At 36.9% G+C, this 22,301-nt stretch overlaps 2 long non-coding RNA genes across 5 annotated transcripts; one reads left to right on the top strand and one right to left on the bottom strand.

The window, feature by feature from the left end:
* Positions 1-187: 187 nt before the first annotated feature.
* Positions 188-21,992, bottom strand: LOC135092657 (uncharacterized). Of its 4 annotated transcripts, none has more exons than XR_010262978.1 (3): positions 21,838-21,992; positions 19,753-19,865; positions 188-526 (listed from the first exon to the last, which is right to left on the bottom strand). It is a non-coding gene; the product is annotated as an uncharacterized LOC135092657 (long non-coding RNA). The 4 variants fall into 4 exon arrangements; XR_010262974.1 differs by having other exon boundaries at positions 199-526; positions 19,759-19,865; XR_010262979.1 differs by lacking the exon at positions 188-526 and adding an exon at positions 16,305-16,776.
* Positions 16,770-21,698, top strand: LOC135092665 (uncharacterized). Its single transcript, XR_010262991.1, has 2 exons — positions 16,770-17,115; positions 21,042-21,698. It is a non-coding gene; the product is annotated as an uncharacterized LOC135092665 (long non-coding RNA).
* Positions 21,993-22,301: the final 309 nt, after the last annotated feature.

The raw sequence follows: 22,301 nt of genomic DNA, 5'->3' as shown, positions 1-22,301 counted from the left end.
GCCAAGCATATATATATATATATATATATATATATATATATATATATATATATATATATATATATATATATATATATATATATATATATATATATATATATATATATATATATATATATATATATATATATATATATATATATATATATATATATATATATATATATATATATATATATATATATATATATATATATATATATATATATATATATATATATATATATGGTTTGTGAGCCAAGCATACTGATCATTACACTATCATGTGTAGTTTTAATATGTAATTTAGATCAAGGACAGTGCAGTGAGAGAGGAAAAATTATTCACTAGATTTTTTCAGAGAAGTTTTATGACATAAAGGATTAATTGAACGATCAGTATATATATTGGCTCACTAGCTGCATCTCTTTAACACAGAAAGCTTTCACTAATTATCTTGGCCCAATTCATTAAGTGCATCGCTGTTGTGGGAGGGAAGATATGCAGTGTTTCCCTGCCATCTGTGGGAGTTACATTCCAGAACCTCCTGCAAATAGTTAAAATCTGTGAATATGGGAAACCATCCTTATAAGGATCAGAACTACCTATATTTATAGTTTAAATCTTAAACTATGCATCTCACATTTACTAAGCAATTCACTTTTAGACAATAAAAAAACAGTTCTTATATGTATAATACATGATATTTTAATTAAAAAATACAGTGCACTATAAAATAAAAGGGGAATAAGTTGATATGTACAATAAACCCTTGATATAATGAACTTCTATTTACCAAATTTCAGGTATAACATCCTATTTAAGGCTGCTGTCTGCTGCCTCTCTCTCTCTCTCTCTCTCTCTCTCTCTCTCTCTCTCTCTCTCTCTCTCTCTCTCTCTCTCTCTCTCTCTCTCTCTCTCTCTCTCTCTCTCTCTCTCTCTCTATACACATATATAGCAAATTTTCATCTCAAGTGACCCACTCTCCCCCCATATGTGTTCGTTATATCTTGGGTTACTGTAATTTATAACTGAAAGAATAATTTGGGCTCTTTGGGCTGAAAGACTGAGCTGGTGGTGACACCTGGCAACTCTAAAAACTCCCCATTAGTTATAGGTTAGGTTAGGGAAAACTCTGCAAATATGCAAAACCATGAATATGTGAGGGAACGCTGATATATGCTATCTCTTATTTGTTGTAGATGTATTCCATTCTATTGGCATAGAATGATAGGAAAATGGCATCAAGGAAGTAGGAATGCCACCAAACTAAGGAAATAGAGAAGTCAAAATTTAGTCATTGCTCTGTTTTGTGAATTGGTAGATATTGTGCCTGGTGGCTCCACTTCACCATTCCTCAAATCAGGGCGGTCAAGTTCTCAACTTAAGCCAAAAGTATTCTAAAAAAGTAGCTTAAGAAAAATATGTATTTAGTACAGTCCATGTAATGAAAAGGAACTAATCATGATTAAACAAAGAACTCTATGTTCTCCTTTATGAAAGAGTGAGAAATTAATATATTATAAATATGGGAGGTATATATATTACAGTCCCTGTATTGAAGGGGAAATCATCATGATTGAATGGATAACTATGTTCTCTTTCATGAAAGAGTGAGAAATTAATATATTATAAATATGGGAGGTATATATATTACAGTCCCTGTATTGAAGGGGAAATCATCATGATTGAATGGATAACTATGTTCTCTTTTATGAAAGAGTGAGAAATTCATATATTATAAATATGGGAGGTATATATATTACAGTCCCTGTATTGAAGGGGAAATCATCATGATTGAATGGATAACTATGTTCTCTTTTATGAAAGAGTGAGAAATTCATATATTATAAATATGGGAGGTATATATATTACAGTCCCTGTATTGAAGGGGAAATCATCATGATTGAATGGATAACTATGTTCTCTTTTATGAAAGAGTGAGAAATTCATATATTATAAATATGGGAGGTATATATATTACAGTCCCTGTATTGAAGGGAAACTCATCATGATTAAATGGATACCTATGTTCTCTTTTATGAAAGAGTGAGAAATTAATTATGAGCAAAACAAAGTTTACTATGGAGGTTGTTGTTTCGTTTTGAGGGGCCTGGCTCAGTCTGACCATAACCCTATTCAATCGCTAATATCTCCAGAACTATGTGGCTGATCGTAACAAAATTAGCATCATATGATAGCACACCTCTATCAATTTTATATGATATAGCTTTCATCTCTTCTATTGGGTGAAGTTAACTTACTAAAAGTAGAAGGGTGTCAGAAATGGGATTTCTCAAAAACTACTCAACCAGTTTTAATGAAACTTAAGAGGTGTCATGTTATAATTTTAATAAAATTCCTTACGTCAACTTTGAAGTAGCACTGTACATGCACAAAGTCAAAATTACAACTTTTTAAGTAATTAACTGATCAAGCTCAAATTTTTGTTGGTAATAAGAGTAATACAAGTTATAATGAAAAATCATATGAAATTTGCAATACTACTGTGCATATGCAAAATACAATACAAAACTTTTTGTAAAGTGACCATCAGTTTTCTGCAATTTTCACCAATTTTCTTTTGTCTCAATGAGAGCGGATAGATACCACTGAACACAAAATGAAATTTCCTATCAAGTGGTATATAGCACAACCACTGGGCTCTTGCAGAGTTTTGAGCTAGAGTGATTTGAATATTAGGCAAGTGTGGGGTGCCTGAAGTTGCCCTCTCTCTCTCTCTCTCTCTCTCTCTCTCTCTCTCTCTCTCTCTCTCTCTCTCTCTCTCTCTCTCTCTCTCTCTCTCTCTCTCTCTCTCTCTCTCTCTCTCTCTCTCTCTCTCTCTCTCTCTCTCTCTCTCTCTCTCTCTCTCTCTCTCTCTCTCTCTCTCTCTCTCTCTCTCTCTCTCTCTCTCTCTCTCTCTCTCTCTCTCTCTCTCTCTCTTCTTGAAATACCCCTTCCACTGATGCATTACTGACATCTTTGCTCGTTAATTGCCTTCCAAGGCATTTTACTGGTATATTATAACTTTTCTTCATTAAATTGTGTAACATTTGCTGTCTTAGATATAATTTTCTATCTGTACAACATCACCTCTCCTCTAGTAAACCTCATCTTTATTTATGATATGCATGTACAGTATTATGAATAAAATAATAAAAAATAATTAGGTAAAAACCAACTTAAAATTTACTTGATGGGTCCTGTTGATGATGCTCATCAAGGCTAGTGTCTTCTGGTATCAACCCTAAGTCTCTTGAGACCCCCCCCTCAACTTTTTCTTCATTAATTTCTGCAACATTCACAGTCTTAGATCTAGTTTTCAATTTCTAGAACACAATCTCTCCTCTACTAAACCTTATCTTCTTTTCCTCACTGAAACATAGGTGTCTGAGGCAACTTACAATAGCCCCTTTTCTGTTCCCTCCTACTTTCTTTATTCTCATTTTCAATCCAAAGCTGAATGTTGCGTTTATGTGCGCAATGACTTAACCTGCTGTTGTGCCCACACTCTTGAATATTCCGAGTTTTTCACCATCTGGCTACTATTACAGAGTCACTCTCAAACTAAATTTATCTGTGCTGTATACCTCTCACCTAACTCCTCAGACTATAAGAAATTCTTTGACTACTTAACCTCCAAAGTGGAGCACATTCTGACTCACTTCCCTTTTGCAGAGACCTCCATTCTTGGAGACTTCAATGTTCACCACCAGCTTTGGGTTTCCTCTCCCTTCACTGACCATCATGGTGAACTAGCCTTCAACTTTGCTATCCTCCAATTGGTGCAACACCCTGCTCATATCCTTGACCGTTTTAGAGATGCATACTAATCAGTCACTTCCTACACTCATACCTTATATTACTTCCCCCCTGATCTTACAAAACTAACCCTACAAAACTTTATCATCTTTCCTGTACTTTATTTTTAAACACATCTATATGATTTCAGTCTCATATATGTATCAATTTATATCACCTAACCCTATGTGTCATCCCATCCATCTTCATACTCAACTTTATAACAATATAGATATATATTATTCTGTATAAACCTTATCATATTATGTTTTTATTTATCTTCATGATAGATTTTTCGATTTTAAGTTGTCTATTGTGTTTACTTTAAGTAATGTACTTTTAAATTTTTCATTTGCCTGAAAAGCATCAAGCTTATACATAGGCTGGCCAATAATGTATACCTATCCAATAATGAAATGTATAAACCTAGGCTATAATAAAGTGTTTAAGTGTTTAAGTGTTTAAGTGATACACCCAATATTCTTGACCTTTTCCTAACCTCTAATCCTTCTGCTTATGCTGTTACCCTATCTTCTCCATTGGGCTCCTCCAATCACAATCTCATATCTGTATCTTGTCCTATTGCTCCAATCCATCCTCAGGATCTCCTAAGGAGAGGTGCCTCTGGTGTTTTGCCTCTGCTAGTTGGGGGGAACTGAGGAGGTATTTTGCTGAATTTCCTTGGAATGACTACTGCTTCTGTGCCAGAGACTGTGTGCCGAGCGCATAACGGAGGTGATAGTGTCTGGCATCGGGCCCTACATTCCTCACTCTTTTTCTCGACCTAAACCTTCCAAACCTTGGTTTAACACAGCCTGTTCTCCTGTTATTCATGATAGAGAGGTAGCTCACAAAAGGTACTTGAGCCTTCCATTACCAGAATCTCTTGCACTTTATATTTCTGCCCATACCTAAACCTTCCAAACCTTGGTTTAACACAGCCTGTTCTCCTGCTATTCATGATAGAGAGGTAGCTCACTAAAGGTACCTGAGCCTTCCATTACTAGAATCTCTTGCACTTTATATTTCTGTCCGGAACCATGCCAAGTCTGTTCTCCAACTAGCCAAAACTCCTTCATTAATAGAGTGTCAAAATCTTTCAAGATCTAACTCCCCTCGTGATCTCTGGCACCTAGCCAAAAACATCTCCAATAACTTTGCTTCTTCTTTCCCTCCTTTATTTCAACCAGATAGTACCACTGTTATCATATCTATCTCTAAAGCTGAACTCTTTGCTCAAACCTTTGCTAAAAACTCTACCTTGGACAATTCAGGGCTTGTTCCTCCCTCTCCTCCATCCTCCATGCTACCTATTAAAATTCTTCACAATGATGTTTTCCATGCCCTTGCTGGCCTAAACCCTCGGAAGGCTTATGGACCTGATGGGGTCCCTCCTATTGTTCTCCAAAACTGCTCCTCTGTGCTTGCACCTTGCCTAGTCAAACTCTTTCATCTTTGTCTATCAACATCTATCTTTTCTTCTTGCTGGAAGCTTGCCTACATTCAGCCTATTCCTAAAAAGCGTGACCGTTCTAATCCCTCAAATAACCATCCTGTTGCTGTAATTTCCTGCTTATCTGAAGTTTTTGATGCATCAACAGGAAGATTCTTAAACATCTATCACTTCACAACCTTCTATCTGATCAACAGTATGGGTTCCGTCAATGCCACTCTACTGGTGATCCGGCTTTCCTTACTGAGTCTTGATTATCCTCTTTTAGAGATTTTGGTGAATCTTTTGCTGATGCCTTAGACATATCAAAAGCTTTTGATAGAGTGGCACAAAGCTTTGATTTCCAAATTACCCTCCTACAGCCTCTATCCTTCTCTTGGTAACTTGATCTCGAGTTTCTTTTCTGACCATTCTATTGGTACTGTGGTAGATGGTCACTGTTCTTCTCCTAAATCTATTGACAATGGTGTTCCTCAGGGTTTTGTCCTGTCACCCACTCTCTTCCTATTATTCATCAATGACCTTCTAAACCAAACTTTTGTCCTATCCATTCCTATGCTGATGATACCACCCTGCACTTTTCCGCGTCTTTTTGTAGACGTCCAACCCTTCAGGAAGTAAACAGTTCACACAAGGAAGCCACAGAATTCCTGACTTCTGATCTCTCCAAAATTTCTGACTGGGGGAGAGTGAACTTAGTATTGTTCAGTGTCCCAAGAATTCAATTCCTCCGTCTATCAACTCGACACAACCTTCCAGACAACTATCCCCTCTTCTTCAGTGACACTCAACCGTCCCCTTTCTCTACACTGAACATCCTCAGTCTGTCCTCTGTCCTTTAATCATAATCTAAACTGGAAACTTCACATCTCATCTCTAGCTAAAACAGTTTCTGTGAAGTTAGGCATCAGTCTTCTTCACCAGTTTTTCTCACCCCCACCCCTCCTTATCCGTCCATGTATGTAGTATGCTATCTTTTAGATAGGGTGTAATCAAAAGTTTTCCATCTCATCAACTCCTTTCCTCTAACTGACCGTCTTCAGCCTCATTCTCATTGCTGCAATGTTGCATCTCTTGCTATCTTCTACTGCTATTTTCATGCCAACTGCTCTTCTTATCTTGTGAAGTGCATGCCTCCCCTCCTCCCTTGGTTTTGCTGCATAAGACTTTCTTTTTTCTCTCATCCCTATTCTGTCCACTTCTCTAATGCAAGTTAACCAGTATTCTCAATCATTCATCCCTTTCTCTAGTAAACCTTGGAACTCCCTGCCTGCCTCTGTATTTCCACCTTCCTATGACTTGAACTCTTTCAAGAGTGAGGTTTCAAGACACTTAACTTGTATTTTTGACTAACATTTTTGACTGTTTGGGGACTGGCACCTCAGTGGCTGTTTTTTTTTTTTTTTTTTGCTGGAATTTTTGTTTCCCTTGGCCTGTGCCACTCCTACATGAAGGGGAAAAAAAGAAAAAAAAAGGGAGGTAGATGTGATCAGGGACTGAACCAGGAATGAACATACCAGAATACCAAGCCTTAACTAACTGGACCATGAGGTACCTCACAGCTAATCTAGCTTTGGCTCATATTTGTGTCCTATCACTGCATTACATGGCTCTTCCTTCTAGGTTAATTTCTGATGTTTCATTAATTTAATGTGGTACAATAAGTATCCAAACAATCCAAAGTGTGTGTCTGGGAAGTGTGGTTCTGGTCTTGCAAGGTTTACCAGAGTATTCACTAGGAAGCCCCTGCTCCATTCATGTTTTCTCCCTTTTTTGGGTGGGACACTCATTTCCTGTTTGACGCAACAAAACAATGCCATCATAAGTTCATACTAGGCTTTATTCTTTCCCCTATATGAAATCTTTTAAGACCATCCCACCACCATGTTGCCAATGTCATAGTTAAACAAAGAAATACATTTCCTATTACAAAATTAAAAATTATGAAAAAAAAAATGTATAAACATGGGAAGTGGATGTGACCAGGGATTGAAACCAGATCTGACAAGCTTAAAGGACAAGCCTTTAGCTGACATAATCATAAAGTACATCACATCTAGTTTAGCTTTAGCTCATGTTTTCACATCCTAGCTGAGGTCTAAAAATGTGTACCAAGCATTTATGTTCCTTTTTACATAAGCTACTGTTGTTATTTGTCGACAGTATATAATTTATTTAGAGCTGCCTGTTATTTATTTTTCCAGTTTTTAGAGTAACATCTCACAGGTATCAATAATTTTAACCCCCTGAGCAACAAGCAACACAGTGGTGTGCATTTCAGGGCTCTGATGGGTAATGAATGTATGTGCCTCATGATTTTCAATCCTTAAATCAAAATGAAAGTGGGAGAGAGATATTTTGAACATTACTTAGCAACATTTACAAAGCTGCTCCCTACCACTTTTAGTGACTTGCCATCTGGTATTCTATACAAGGCAAGTATCATGGAAGGAGGTGATCTGCCCTCATCCTAATGAATGGCTAAGTGCAAATGCAAGCTAACCTCATCCACTCCCATTAAGTGCTGTTAAACAAGGAGTCACAGTGGAAGAACATTCCTTTTGATATGTGGGGAAAGCAGTGAGGGCAGGTGGGGCAAGTGAGCTGTAGCCAGTACTATATCCAGCATAATGAACACACCTTTACTTCCTGTTGAACTAAAATAATGAGTCAGACAAAAGTACCACTAGAATGGAGAAGGATAGGTGCTTCTTATGCTGTAAGTTTCATTATTCTAGAATCTGTACTAAATGAGATATAACTAGGAATAAGAGTTATTTTTCTCTAAAAACTCATTACAAGAAGAGGTTTCTGCACAAAAAACCCGTTGCTTAGGGGCTAGCAGAAGTTTCTGCATACTGGTAGTCTAGCTGAGTAGGTAATGCTTGTTGAAAGGTGATTACAAAATAATTTTATTACTGTAATATTTAGAGGCACTAGATCATTGATTATGGGGTATTATGAGTGAAAGAATTCACTGAAGAGTGTCTCTGGTATAATTGGCACCCAATCACTAATTGCACATTATGAAGGGACACTGTAATGTCAGTGTCATCAAATTCTGTCCCCCTCCCCACACACACACACACACACACACACACACAATGGGCAGCAGAATTCTTATAAAAGAAGGAATAATAACAGACAAACAATATGGCTCCAGGAAAAGAAAATCATGTGTAACAAATCTATTAAGCTTCAGCTCAAGAGTGATGACATCATGTAGGAAAGAGAAGCATTTGTGGACTGTATATAACTAGATCTGATAAAAAGCTTTTGACAAGGTTCCCCCATGAAAGACTTATGTGGAAACTTGAAAATATTAAGAGACTACATGGGACAAGTATAAAGTGGATGGAAAATTACTTAAAATGATGAGAAATGAGAACAGTAGCTAATGATGAAAAGTTGGTTTGGAAAACAGTAAAGAGTGGTGTGCCACAAGGGTCAGTACTATCACCAATATGGTATTGTTCATTGTTTATATAAATGATATTCTTGAAAAAATTGATAGCTACAACAGCCTATTTGCAGATAATGCTAAATTACAGAAAGAAATAAAAAGTTGCAAAGACTGTGAATATCTACAAAATTACCAATAAAATTTGTGAATGGAGCAAAAAATGGGAAGTTAAATTCGATGTAAGCAAATGTCATATGATGGAGATGTGCAGAAGTGAATAGAAGACCACATTGGACATACAAGGTAGAAAACAAATATATTAAAAGGATCCAGGAAGAAAAGGATCTAGGAGTAGTAAAGCCAGATAACTTCCAACCAGAGAAGCATATAGGTAGAATATGAGGAACATTTACAGATTACTATGAAACATAGTACAGCTTCTCACCTCATGAACAAAAGTAAGATGAGAAAAATAATCCCTATGATAATAAGACCTAGATTGGAATATGCAGCAGTTGTGTAGTCTCTATGTAAGAAGCATGTAAACAAGCTAGGAAGAATACAAACAATAGGAACAAAAATGGTGGCAGAATTTGAGGAATTAAGTTATGAAGAAAGATTAGAAAAAATATACTTACCAATACTGGAACAAAGGAGAGAAAGAGATTTGATAACTATCTACAAGTTGGCAAACAAAATGGAAGTTGGTAATGACAAAACCATTACTAAAAGAGACAAGCAGTCATGACAGTAGAATGGGACACTCACATAAGTAGGGAAAAGAAGATGTCTAAACAACACAAAGAATAGTTTTCCACAAAGACACACTGAAGTTTGGAATGGACTAAAAGAAGATATGTATAGTTTTGGCAACAAGTGTACACAAACTAAAGGAAAAATTAGACATGTATAGGTATGGAGATGGGACCACTTGAGTGTAGCTCGGGCCCTGTAAATTACACCTAGGTAAATACACAACACAGTGCACACCGTGCATGGCTACATGGACTTGTTTCTGACCATTATAGAGATGTTGTGTGATGTTTCAATAAGTGTGATGCCAAGAATGGAGTATTATCTGAACTAAATGTATACTATCTATGGTAAGAAATAGTGGTACAGATATTATAATAACTTTCTAATTAATTATTGATTTGAAAGGTTGCCTGATGGGATCCCTCCTATTGTTCTCCAAAACTGTGCCTCCGTGCTTGCACCTTGCCTAGTCAAACTCTTTCAACTCTGTCAACATCTACCTTTCCTTCTTGCTGGAAGTTTGCCTACATTCAGCCTGTTCCTAAAAAGGAAGACTGTTCTAATCCCTCAAACTACCGTCCTATTGCTTTAATTTCCTGCCTATCTAAAGTTTTTGAATCAATCTTCCTCAAGAGGAAGATTCTTAAACATCTGTCACTTCACAACCTTCTATCTGATCACCGTATGGGTTCTGTCAAGGCCGCTCTACTGGTGATCTTCTGGGTTTCCTTACTGAGTCTCAGTCATCTCTTTTAGAGATTTTGGTGAACCTTTTGCTGTTGCCTTGGATATATCAAAAGCTTTTGATAGAGTGTGGCACAAAGCTTTGATTTCCAAACTACCTTCCTATGGCTTGTGTCCTTCTCTCTGTAACTTCATCTCAAGTTTCCTTTCTGACCATTCTGTTGCTGCTGTGGTAGATGGTCACTGTTTTTTCCTAAATCTATTAACAGTGGTGTTCCTCAGGATTCTGTCCTGGCACCCACTCTCTTCTTATTATTCATCAATGACCTTCTAAACCAAACTTCTTGTCCTATCCACTCCTACACTGATGATACCATCCAGCACTTCTCCACATCTTTTTATAGACATCCAACCCTTCAAGAAGTAAACATTTCACGCAGGGAAGCCACAGAACACCTGAGTTCTGATCTTTCTAAAATTTCTGATTGGGGCAGAGCAAACTTGGTATTGTTTATTGTCTCAAAACTCAATTCCTCCATCCATCAACTCGACACAACCTTCCAGACAACTATCCCCTCTTCTTCAGTGACACTCAACTGTCCCTCTTCTACACTGAACATCCTCGGTCTGTCCTTTACTTATAATCTGAACTGGAAACTTCACATCTCATCTCTAGCTAAAAACAGCTTCTATGAAGTTAGGTGTTCTGAGACATCTCTGCCAGTTTTTCTCACCCACCCCCACACTGCTAACTCTGTACAAGGGCCTTATCCGTGCATGTATGGAGTATGCTTCACACGTCTGGGAGGTTCTACTATTACTGCTCTTCTAGACAGGGTGGAATCAAAAGCTTTTCGTGTCATCAACTCCTCTCTTCCAGCTGACTGTCTTCAGCCTCTGTTCATCGCTGCAATATTGCATCTCTAGCTATCTTCTACTGCAGTTTTCAAGCTAGCTGCTCTTCTGATCTTGCTAACTGCATGCCTCTCCTCCTCCTGCAGCCTTGCTGCATAAGACTTTCTTCATTCTCTCACCCCTATTCTGTCCACCTCTCTAATGCAAGAGTTAACTGGTATTCTCAATCATTCATCCCTTTCTCTGGTAAATTCTGGAACTTCCTACCTGCTTCTGTATTTCCACCTTCTTATGACTTGAATTCCTTCAAGAGGGAGGAGGTTTCAAGACACTTATCCTTTAATTTTTGACTACCGGTTTGGACCCTTTTCTGGAACTAGCATCACAGTGGGCTTTTTTTTTATTGGATTTTTGTTGCCCATGGCCAGTGTCCCTCCTAGGTAAAAAAAAAAGAAAAAAGAAAAAAGGGGGGAAGGGGGAAAAAAAAAATTAATTGCACTATCCTATGATCATATTGCATCAGATATTATATGAGGTTCCCAGAGCCAGAGTGATCTAAGTGCCCTTGTGGTCAAAATTACTATTTTATTGCATTGTCATCCCCAACCTTCCTAACGTGACGAGAGAGAGTGCAGACATCAGAATGGACCCCACATTAGGGTCAAAATCCATCCAAGTGAAATTATCCACAGAACCTTTTTGTCACGCTTGAGTGATAGCTATCAGTTGCTGGGGCCAGAGAGAATAACTCCCTCGCCACAGCAGCACGAGAAGAGTCAGCCAATGACAGCTCGTGCAGTGATTCACGTGTCACACTGAGACACTTCCCCACCACGACACCCACACACTTCACACTCTCCCTCCCTCCAGCCTGCTTGCTATCCATAAATAACAGGCTGCTATCTTAATTTTACTTTTACACAACACATAAGCCTTTCATTATTATGACGGACAACAACATACCCCTGAGGAGCCAGAAGCCACATTCCCAGATGTTTCTAAGATTTATCTTAGTGGGCTATGAACATCTTAGTGCTGGTAATTTTTTAAAGCAAAATCATTCGCAACTAAGAACCATGGAACATTCATAGCTATGAATGGGTCAGGGCTTTCATAGCTCACTAAGAACAACAGTTTCTCCTCAACAACAACAACAATGTGAACATATCCTTGTCTGAAAATAAAATCAGAAAAAAAACCTGAAAGTAAGCATTAAGATGGGTTTTATTATCAATATCAAGTAGTCTTCAAACACACTGAATAGTCTTTTGCTTTGAATAAATCATGTGTGTTTAACTGACTTGCTAGGAGAGTACTGAAATCACATTTCTGGAAATTACACTCATTAATAATCACAGCAGCAACACACATGATCCAGTGTGTGTAGCCAACACAAACTAAGGCTAATTATAGTTAACCCAAACATGACAATTGCAAATATAACTTTTTTCATTATGTTCCTTAAAAAGAAAAATTAATTCTGTCAGGGCATTTTCTTTCACATTCACAAAAAAAAAAAAAAAAATGTAAGTACAAAAGATGAGTGTTTCTTTTCTATGATCAATATCCCTGTGATAATAAGACAAGCATAATATCTCAGGTTCAAGATACATACTCATAAGAATATAAGAACATAAAAAATGGAAGCTGCAAGAAACCATCAGGCATACATGTGGCAGTTCCTGTATGAAATATACTTACCTATTTCCACCTATCAATCCCCATCCATAAATCTCTAATTTTCTCTTAAAGCTTCCTAATGACCCAGCACCAACAACCTGATTACTGAGTCCGTTCCATTCATCTACCACTCTATTTGAGAACTGATTCCTTCCTATCTCTTTTTTAAACTAAATTTTTCAAGCTTAAAACTGTTATTTGTTGTTCTATCCTGGTTACTAATCCTAAGAATTTTGCTTACATCCCCTGTGTTGTAACCCTTATAGCATTTAAAGACTTCTATCAGGTCCCCTCTTAACCTACATCTCTCTTAATGTAAATTTAACAGCTTCAATCTCTCTTTGTAAGGAATACTCCTCACTCCTTGTATCCTTTTAGCCATTCTCCTTTGTATTGATTCTAAAAGACCTATATACTTCCTGTAATATGGGGGACCAGAACTGCACAGCATAATATAGATGAGGTCTGACCAGCACCAAATATAACTTTAATATTACTTCGGGACTTCTACTTTTAACACTCTTAAAAATAAATCCTAATATCCTATTTGCCCTGTTTCTGGCCTCTATGCATTGCTTTCTTATATGGAATTTAGAGCTAACTATAAATTCTAAATCTTTTTTGTACCCTAAACCTACCAGAGGTTCATTGTTTATTGTGTACCTTCTGTGTGGATTTCCTCTACTTATGCTAAGTACTTTACATTTTTTTATATTAAACTGCATTTGCCATCTGTCTGTCCATTCGTTCATCCTATCCAAATCTGCCTGCAAGGGAATGGCATCCAATTCTAATCTAATTAATCTACCTATCTTCGTGTCATCCTCAAATTTACTAACGTCACAACTAATTCCACTATCCAAGTCACTGATGTATATTAAAAACATCAATGGCCCTTATACTGATCCCTGTGGCACCCCACTAATTACTTAATCCCACTCCGATTTAGAGCTGTTTATTACGACTCTGTCGCCTGTCACTTAGCCACAACCTTATCCACCCTAACACCTTCCCATCTATTCCGTGTGCCCTAACCTTTCTCAGGAGCCTCTGATGGGGTACCTTGTCAAACACTTCACTGAAGTCCAGATATAGGATGTCATAACTATCAGCATTATCTCCTGCCATGTAAACTTTACAGTAAAATCTTGACAAGTTTGTCAGGTAAGACTTCCCCTTTGTGAAGCTATGCTGTGACCAATTTATCAAGTTATGTTTGTCTAAATGTTCCCTAATGTTCTTTACTATTACAGACTTCATTATTTTATCTACAACAGAAGTTAAGCTTAAATCTCCTTTCTTAAAGCTTAAACTTGCCTCCACATTACCGGTATCTCAAGTGATTTCCTAAAGGCAGAAACTAACAGTTCACTAATAACTTCTTTGCATTCCTTAAGTACTCTGGGATATGAACTGTTCATGTTGACAAGTAGTTGGGTTTAGGAAGGGGGATAAAAACCCAGGGAGGAGTTAGGATTCTTTTAATCTCTAACATTTTGGCTGAATAGCCATCCTCAGAGAGACTGATTTACATGAGTGAAAACACACTATTTATAACAACATACAAAATTTTCTCATTTGACATTCGTACAGAGTATTGCCATCCTGGCGTGTACCTCACCTAATTTTATTTTCCTAGTCAGGTGGCATTATCCGCCTACGTGACGAGCCTTTACTGGGGATTTTCCTTGTACCTGACCTGAGGGCCAATCTGGCGGAATTACCCGCCCACCTGATAAAACCTTCTCTGTGGTTAATGACTCCCCTAGTTGTTATGAGGGCTGCCTCTATAGCTTTTCTTATTCTTTTCTTCAATCCAACTTTAATTTCTTAGCCTCTTCCCATTTTGGTAGGTGTTTACATTTTTCTATGTGCAATACAAGGGAGTTTGATGTGTTGCATTTTAAAACATCTTTCCTATGCTCTGCTATTCTTGTTTTAAGTCCCCTGCCTGTTTCTCCTATGTACTGCTTTGTACAACCTTTGCATGGTATGCTGTACACTACGCTGTTATTATTAACAAGTGAATGAATGTCCAATAAGGACGATTTCATTCACTACCTTTCAGCCCACAGCATGAGAGTCAAATCTGATGTGATTATTGGTTTTTACTTAAGAGCGTTCAGAATTTGCAGCAACAACTTCCTAGAGCAAGAAATATGATATATCATATCAACTTTCAAAAAGCTGGGTTATCCTGAAGGGCTCCTTGTTAGGCTTAAGAATAAGGCAAAGAAAATAACAACTGAAAACAAAGAGAATAAAGATCTCTGTACAACCAGCAAAAGAGAGAGTTATACATGTGTACCAAATTCGGACAAGGCTTCCATAATTAATAAATATTTGTCTAGAACAGGATTAAAAATAGCAACATTAGCGGGAGAGAAAATTGGTGAGCTAACGAGGACTAAAGAGACCGGACTTGTTAATAATAACAGCGTAGTGTACAGCATACCATGCAAAGGTTGTACAAAGCAGTACATAGGAGAAACAGGCAGGGGACTTAAAACAAGAATAGCAGAGCATAGGAAAGATGTTTTAAAACACAACACATCAAACTCCCTTGTATTGAACATAGAAAAATGTAATCACCTACCAAAATGGGAAGAGGCTAAAGAAATTAAAGTTGGATTGAAGAAAAGAATGAGAAAAGCTATAGAGGCAGCCCTCATAACAACTAGGGAAGTCATTAACCACAGAGAAGGTTTTATCAGGTGGGCGGGTAATTCCGCCAGATTGGCCCTCAGGTCAGGTACAAGGAAAATCCCCAGTAAAGGCTCGTCACGTAGGCGAATAATGCCACCTGACTAGGAAAATAAAATTAGGTGAGGTACACGCCAGGATGGCAATACTCTGTACGAATGTCATATGAGAAAATTTTGTTTGTTGTTATAAATAATGTGTTTTCACTCATGTAAATCAGTCTCTCTGAGGATGGCTATTCAGCTGAAACGTTAGAGATTAAAAGAATCCTACCTCCTCCCTGGGTTTTTATCCCCCTTCCTAAACCCAACTACTCTGGGATATATTTCATCTGGTCTTGGTGTCTTGAACTTTCTTAGCCTATCTATCACCTGTTCCACTATCTCCTTAATTATGGTAATATCTTTCAGCTTCTCATTCTCTTCTGCTCTAAAAATTTCACTATCCAGCATTTCCTGCATGTTTTCCTGGGTGAAGACAGTTAAAAAATACTTCTTCAGAATTTTACTAATCTACTCCCCAGAACTAACCAGCAACCTCAATCCTCACCAAACTTGTAGAACAATCAAGCACTTTCATTCATTGATGATACAAAATTCATTTCTTGGATTGGAATTTAGACTATCAGTTGTCAACTGGTTTTAAAGTGAACCCTAACTTTCATTATGAAATCAGAAGCATCTGAGATCACTGTAGCACAATGGTGATAAGGCAGCATAGTGAAAACTGTGATGACAAAATGATTATGCTTATGAAGTGGTTAGTCTAGAAATAGTTCTGATATAAATTATAAAACTTGTGGCATGCAGTGAAGCAGAATTTATAGAGAAAGGGTGTCAGTTCTTTCCTTCCAAGCACAAAGTTTGTCTCTCATCAGTGGTATTACACATTACCAACAAATAGAAACAAAAGTGTTCAAAATTGTTATTTCTGACTCAAATCACTCCAATATGCCATTCAAAAATGGTGAAAAAAAATTGAAAGAATGTACAGATTTATAAATGCTTATCAAAGCTTTAATTATGCTTCATTCTGTCTCTCAAATCTCTAATATTAGAGTTACTAGTTTTAAAAGATTGGACTCCCAACTTTTTTTTACAAGGCCCATGGATCTCATTTGGAGGAAAGTAGAGACAAGGATTTAATATGGTATACATTCACATTTGGAATCATTCCATCACATCTCAACCTCCAGGCTAGATATACAGAAGATGGTATAACTATTAATCATATGACCTTAATCATGTAAGATTAAAATGGAAATTAAAAAAGCTCTTCCCTGGCAGGCAGTGAGGTTAAAAAAGCTTTTCTCTGGCAGGTGGTGAGCTACAGCTACCTGGCTGCACCTCAAGGCCAAAGCCACTCCAAAGATGTGGTCTATGGGTCTGGTGCAGCAGCCAAGCCTCCTTCCTCTGGCCACAGCTTCTCTGCCAGATCTCCAACTCTTAGCCAGACACTTTGACTGGAAATTCAGAAATCTGGTCATACAGCAGCTCCTGGCCATGCCTCAGACCATACTCACCTCAGCACTACACCACCTGTTATTACTGCCTTTGAGTCCTCAAAATTATCTCACATTTCCCCTTCCCCATTAGTCCATTCCTCATCATTCTCTGCACCATCACCTTTTTTCTCCTCATCCTTCTCACCTTCTGCTCACTCATCATCTCCCCCACAACCATCACTCCCTCCTGCCTCTCCATTTACTCATCCTGAAGCCATATTTGCCATGCACCAAACTTCTGCCACAGTTCACCCTGCTGATCCCAGCCAATTTATCATCAAGGACTCCACTTTCCAGGTTAGTAGGTATTTGTGATTTCTCTCTCTCTCTCTCTCTCTCTCTCTCTCTCTCTCTCTCTCTCTCTCTCTCTCTCTCTCTCTCTCTCTCTCTCTCTCTCTCTCTCTCTCTCTCTCTCTCTCTCTCTCTCTCTCTCATTAAAAATGGTAATTTAGATTTGGGTCAATCTGTGAAAATACAAATAAGAAACAAATGCAAACACACACAAATGTACAAATTTGATTTTGGCTACCTTCTGTTCATTCATCTCCCTTTCCCCTTGTTTCTCCACCTTTTTTATTTTTTGTTTGAGAGAGAGAGAGAGAGAGGAGAGAGAGAGAGAGAGAGAGAGAGAGAGAGAGAGAGAGAGAGAGAGAGAGAGAAAATTGCCTCAGACCAGGGTATTTCCACTTGTATAGTCTTAAAACAGGCCATAGCCATTTTCTTCCATGTCCTGTCCTTTTTCTTATTTGCTTCTACACACCTGCCATTATACCGTTCTTGTTTCCCAATTTTCATTTTATAACCGTACAAACTGTTGCATCCTCTCTCTATACTTGCTCAAAAATATCTCATATTTTTCTTGCACTACTTTACCTTCAAATTGCTCTTTCCATTTAATTTTTCAATAAAACTTACTAAGCTCTGCAAAGTTTGCCTTAGCATAGTTCTGTCTCCAATTTCTGTATTGTTCTTTCCTGTGCAACACTGTTTCCTCCTGTAGTACTATCTCTATTGTCACATGATCACTTCTTCCCATTGAACTCAGACAATGTATACTTGGTCTACTTTCTGGGGTTTTCATAAACATTAAATCCAGCTGTGATGGTTCTTCTTCTCTTCTACATCTTATAGGCTCATTCACCCACTGTCTCGTTGTATTCATCATCATGGTTTGCATAAGTTCTTCACTCCATGACCCAACATTTTCTGTTACTTCCATCTCCTCTCAGTTAATTCTTTTAGTGTTGAAGTCACCTACTAAGAGTACTTTGTTACCTTTCCTTATCATTTCCTCCATACTATTTTTTTGTTTCTAGTTGCATACTTTTGAATTTATTAGTCTACCATGCATTAGTTTTTGGTGGTATGTATTTCACAATGATTTTCCTTTTTTCACATCTTTTGATCTTAATCACAACACTCATTGTTTCTACCATTCCATCACCATATTCCACTTCCTCAACAACAATATCCTTTTCTTACCAATATCATCACTTCTCTTCCCTTTCCTTTTCTGTCCCTCTTCCATGTACTGTATCCTTCCTTTGCAAATCCCAACTTTATTTCCTCTTCTAGTTTGGTTCCTGTTAAACATACCACATCTGGTTTATTGTTCTTTAAATAGTCTTCAAGTTCCAGTAGGCTGGACACCAAACCATCTACATTAGTATACATAATCTTTAAACTTCTGTTTGGTGGTCTTGTGTGGCATCTTTGTGCCACCATTTCCTCACTTTCATGTCCACAACTTTCCTGTGTTCTCTATTCATTTTTTGACTTTTAGTTTACTTCTCTATTCTTCGTTCATGTCTCTTTTTATCCATATTTCCTTCAATCCTTTTGCTTTTGCCAATTTTCCTGTTCTTTGCAAGACATGTTCTGCTGCTGTTTGTGACATGATTCTTGTTTTACATTGGCTTTGTTCTATTTTTGTCATACTTTCCGATCCTGTAAACCTCTTCAATTTGTTCGACTCTCCCCTCTCCTTCCTCTGCCACTTCTGCTATAATTTCCTTAGTTCTTTTCACTTCTTTCTCTCTAGCTGTTTTCATGGGTAGGTTCTTTTCCTTGACCCCAAATACCACCATACACATCTTTCTCTGTACTGTGTCTCTCACAAGATTACTTTTTTCCTTTATTATTTTAATCACTTGCTTTTCCATATCCTTGTTGTTTCTGTTGCTGTTGCCTTGTTATGTCCTCCATGTCCACCTTTTGCTGTTCTCTCTCTTTCCAACCTTTGACTTCCTCTGTAACTAACTCTCACTCCTCCAACCCTAACCTCTCTTGCAAAGTTTTCTTTAATTCTTCATTCTCTTTCTTGAGTTTCTTAATCTCTTCACAGTATTTCTTATTTAAGTCCACTATTTTTGTCACCTCTTCTCAGTTCTTTGTTTTCTTTTTCCCTTTCCATCTCTATTATATCATTGGATATCTTTTTTACATTGTCGCCACCCACTTCTGTTTCTTCCTTCCATGCCTTTATCATCGCTGTTAAGCTTCTTGTATTTTCACATTTTCTTCTTTAGTTATCCACATTCATGTATTTGTATGAGTTACATTGAGATCCTCTTCCTTGAAGCCCTCAAAAATACCTGTATGTGTGTGTGTGTTAACCTAGTTGATTACACTTATCTAGTTGTGACATACAGAAAAATACTGTTCCATCATTACAGTGCATGTGTCAAGGCTGAAGGAAGGACTTGGATAGTGAATGTGATAGTGTGGGTGATTGGGCCACTCAGGAAAAATTATACGATCAATCATACAAAAGTGTGATGCATGCTTCAAGTGCCAATGAAGAGCATTATGAAGACAAGGATATATATATATATATATATATATATATATATATATATATATATATATATATATATATATATATATATATATATATATATATATATATATATATATATATATATATATATATACACACACATTGTATAGGTCTTCTTGATAGCTTGTTTTGCAGGGAAACTCCAGTTTCCTTCAACTTTATTCTTTCGTCAGTTGCTGTTTTGCCTATTTCTGCAGGCAGCTTCAAGCTAGAAAAAACAATAAAATACTATGTAAAAGTTGTATAAAATTCACATCATATGACACTACACACAAAAAACAAAACACTACAAGCACCAAGATTATAAACTGGATTGACAGAAAACAATAAGTATCCACACACATCTTGCCTGTATGGCAATGAGAGAGGGACTGAAAAAGTTGGGTTCCTAACACTATGATAATGGTATTGGAACGGGCCTCCGAAACATTATCTTACAATATGTGATTGACTTGATGTTAAGTTATTATTCAGTACTGGATTTATGTGTTTAATATATATTGCCTCTAATAATTTTGTATCCATATTGGACTCTGTCTTGTGTAGTATTCTAAAAACTTTGTCACAAAAAGGGATGATCATGTTCATGTGAATGGGGACTTATTGCTGAAAATGATGGAACAGCTGGTTGATTATTAGTTCAAGGAGAAATACCTTTATGTTCAGCAATTCTATGTGCAAGGTTATGTCTAGTCTCATAAAGTTTGGTGGCATCCCTACTTCCTTGATGCCATTTTCCTATCGTTCTATGCCAATAGAATGGAATACATCTACAACAAATAAGAGATAGCATATATCAGCGTTCCCTCACATATTCATGGTTTTGCATATTTGCAGAGTTTTCCCTAACCTAACCTAACTAATGGGGAGTTTTCAGAGTTGCCAGCTGTCACCACCAGATCAGTCTTTCAGTCCAAAGAGCCCAAATTATTCTTTCAGTTATAAATTACAGTAACCCAAGATATAACGAACACATATGGGGGGAGAGTGGGTCATTTGAGATGAAAATTTGCTATATATGTGTATAGAGAGAGAGAGAGAGAGAGAGAGAGAGAGAGAGAGAGAGAGAGAGAGAGAGAGAGAGAGAGAGAGAGGTAGGAGACAGCAGCCTTAAATAGGTTGTTATACCTGAAATTTGGTAAATAGAAGTTCATTATATCAAGGGTTTATTGTACATATCAACTTATTCCCCTTTTATTATATAGTGCACTGTATTTTAATTAAAATATCATGTACTATACATATAATAACTGTTTTTTATTGTCTTAAAGTGAATTGCTTAGTAAATGTGAGATGCATAGTTTAAGGTTTAAACTATAAATATAGGTAGTTCTGATCCTTATAAGAATGGTTTCCCATATTCACAGATTTTAATTATTTGCAGGAGGCTCTGGAATGTAACTCCCACAGATGGCAAGGAAACACTGCATATCTTCCCTCCCACAACAGCGATGCACTTAATGAATTGGGCCGAGATAATTAGTGAAAGCTTTCTGTGTTAAAGAGATGCAGCTAGTGAGCCAATATATATACTGATCGTTCATTTAATCCTTTATGTCATAAAACTTCTCTGAAAAAATCTAGTGAATAATTTTTCCTCTATCACTGCACTGTCCTTGATCTAAATTACATATTAAAACTACACATGATAGTGTAATGATCAGTATGCTTGGCTCACAAACCACATATATATATATATATATATATATATATATATATATATATATATATATATATATATATATATATATATATATATATATATATATATATATATATATATATATATATATATATATATATATATATATATATATATATATGCTTGGCTTTGTCTCCAAACTCTCCCCCATAGAGAGACTGTATTAACCTGCAGAAATAAAGCTATCATTCAGGGAAACTGGTTTGTTTGCCAAACAAACATTACATTGCTGAATATTCTGTGGCACCAAATGCTTTGTCAGGAATTGTGGCAATGATATTTCAATCCTTGTCTTTGCATCCTACAATTTGTATGCTGAACATAAACCTTATCAACAAGTTTCTTGAGCTTCATATACTTTTATACATATTACACAAAGTCCATGATAACTGAAAAAACTATGCAAATAATGCAATGTAGCAGTAGCATCAAGGTAACACCAGTCTGCTACTAGTACTGCTGCTATCCACCTTCTGACCTGCTCAGATGAAGCAGAAGCATTGTCCTCTTCAAAAGAATCCTCAGCCACCACACCAGACCGCTCATTGTTGTGGTAGTGTTGGGAGTAGAAGTTGGGGTAGTGGACAGGAGGAATGACACTGCCCTCACTCTGTGTTGAAAATATATGCTGCCATAAGATGGAGAAAATACTGAATCTGATACTGAAAGAAATAAAGAACAAAATTGTTTACAAAAATTTTATCATAATTGTTTATAATATCAAGCAAATCTACAGAACATAGGACAACTCTACAACAAGCAGGCTCCAGGCTCCAGGCTGGCAAGCTTGAATAGTCTACACATCATATAAACTTTTGACTGAATAAAGATTCAGATGGATCCATGCTATTTTACAGGTTTTAAGCTTTTAACAATGATACAAGTTCCCCATCAAAGGAACAACAAACTAAAGTCAAGTATGCGATCTCCTTCACTTTGTGT

This window comes from Scylla paramamosain, chromosome 3 (genome assembly GCF_035594125.1).
Source record: "Scylla paramamosain isolate STU-SP2022 chromosome 3, ASM3559412v1, whole genome shotgun sequence".
NCBI classification, from domain to species: Eukaryota; Metazoa; Arthropoda; class Malacostraca; order Decapoda; family Portunidae; genus Scylla; species Scylla paramamosain.
This window is presented reverse-complemented; position numbering and strand designations above follow the sequence as displayed.